This window comes from Phyllobates terribilis, unplaced genomic scaffold (genome assembly GCF_046119375.1).
Source record: "Phyllobates terribilis strain yellow unplaced genomic scaffold, ASM4611937v1 Scaffold_14__1_contigs__length_39327217, whole genome shotgun sequence".
Lineage (NCBI taxonomy): Eukaryota > Metazoa > Chordata > Amphibia > Anura > Dendrobatidae > Phyllobates > Phyllobates terribilis.
Window position 1 is genome coordinate 27,741,265 of NW_027362774.1, and position 2,306 is coordinate 27,743,570.

Consider the following 2,306-nt stretch of genomic DNA (forward strand, 5'->3'; position numbering starts at 1 on the left):
TATTATAATACTGCCCCCTATGTACAAAAATATAACTATTATAATACTGCTCCCTACAACATTTTGAATGCTTGTTTTTGGTAAATTTTGAATTTTACAAAAATGTACAAAATTGATCTCACGATGCCCATGAAAACCCTAATAACTGTGGATTCGGAGAGATTTTGAAAATTGGTTTCTTATGGCTTTTGTAGGAGTTCGCTGTCTCTGGTAGTCTATAGCGTTCACACATTCACATTTTGATGCCATAAACATAATAATATTTATTTCCACAAGCTGCACAGCGCTAAAAACAAAATCATAAACATAAATCCCGAGCTTTGTCCAAGCTCTGAATTAGTCACTTCAGACACCGCTGACCTAGGTTTGGTGCACGTGGCCTATGCAGAGATTGTGGCTGGTTTCTCTCTTTAGCCCCAATACACATCCAGTCTGCTCAGCTTCCCCAGCAGACTACCATAGATGAACACGCAGCCTGGTTATATGCAGGGCTTAGCCAGTGGACCTAATCAGAGCCTGCAGAGCTAGGATGTAACCCTAGCCTACCTGACATCGCTACACTTTAAAGAAAATTTTATTTCTGGACATAAGAGATCTTCCTGGGTACCTCATCTTTTTTTTCTTCCTTTTTTCCTTCTTTCTTCCTTCTTTCCATCAGTCTTCCTCTCGTAGAACAGAACCTCATCAGTCGATGATTTGATTTTAACTGGATACAGCTATAATAAGATCTCTGTCACAGTTCAGAAGGAAAAGACGATCAGTTTACTTATTCTTTAGAATCTTCACACTGCTCTTATGCTTCATTTTTGGTGAGCCTGGTATCTATTTACATATGTTAAGAATGTAATAAAAAATGTTTATGCACAAAAAAAAATGAAATAAAAAAAAAAAATACAAAAGTCCCTACATGTCGTGAAACTATGACCAGCGGAAGTGATACTGTCTTTTCAGCAACACGACTTCTACGTTTAAGTCTTTCTGCTCCTCCTCAGAGTCTACAAGTTGGTACTCTAGCATGTTCATAGTCTCTTTACAGATATCTTGTATCTTTTTCACTTTGTCGAATGGGAGGATGTTCATTCAGGCCTGAGAAATGTTGACCGCATTGCGAGATGTGATTGTGAAGGCTTCCTTCTTGTCTCCAGAACTCTAACCATGAGTGATGTTGTAGATCCACGTCTTTAGCTTATTCGTAAGTTTCAGTTCAGCAAATTTATACATCTCAGAGATCTTTTACAATGGGTCTCGAACAACATCCTCATACCTCATCAGCATGTATCGGTCCTTGAGGAAACTGGGAGCTTTGTAGGTCGCAGTTTCATACATCTGAACTTGACTTTGACAGATTTCTCGGATCAGCAGATACTTGCCGTCGTCTACATTGCTCCTATTGGTGTTGAGAACAATCCCATTGTCTCTTGTTAACTCCTCACTTGACTGCTCCTGAGATTTTGCCACTGCTCTAGGATCAATGACCAAATGAAGGCTCTTCAAGTTTAGTGATGGGTCGGTAAGAAGAGTATACAAGACTTTCAAGTCAAAGAAGCGGACCTCTTTAATAACCACATGACTATACATGTTGCAGGCCTGTTCAGCATTGTTAAAGGGATATTTTCCACATAGAGTCTTACAATTGATCTCATTAGTGATCTCATCACGGGGAAAGGAATTGCAAGCCGGAACCGTACATAAGGCTCTGCTGACAGCCCACTGGAAGAGGGTAGAAACGTTCCTCGATTTTGGCATGTAGGAGTCAAAAACAGACATGTCGCACAGGAAAACAGATCTTACTAGGTCCCTCACTGCCATGTGAAGAACCTTGGCACCATTCTGAAACAACGTCACCCACACATACCAGCCAGGCTCTATCAAGTAGAAAACATCCGGTTGCTGACTGAAGATCTGTCCAACAAAGGAAGCCCCCGACCTCCAGGAGGAAAGGATGAGAAGGTGGACTTTCTCCTTGCCATCTGTATCTGAGAAGTGAATGTTCTGTCTTGAGTACAATATGAGCAGAAATACAGTTTGTACCACCAGAAGTCCCGTAGCCACAGAGCCATTAATTCTTAACTTGACCATGATGTTCACGTTCTTGGATCACTGGAGAAAGAAGGAAGACAACAATGTATTAATTATCTATGGAGGTTTGAAGCACGCAGCAAACTGACACTACCGATGGTGCCACACAAGGAAAAAGGTCAATCCTTATATTAACGAAATTCACAAACACTAGAACATTGATGGCTTGTTCTCTTCCAGATTATGTGACCCGACAAAAAATCGACAACCATAAAATATAAACTGAC

At 40.6% G+C, this 2,306-nt stretch overlaps 1 pseudogene; it reads right to left on the reverse strand.

Moving 5' to 3' along the window:
* Positions 1-610: 610 nt before the first annotated feature.
* Positions 611-2,079, reverse strand: LOC141175953 (carbohydrate sulfotransferase 5-like; annotated as a pseudogene).
* Positions 2,080-2,306: the final 227 nt, after the last annotated feature.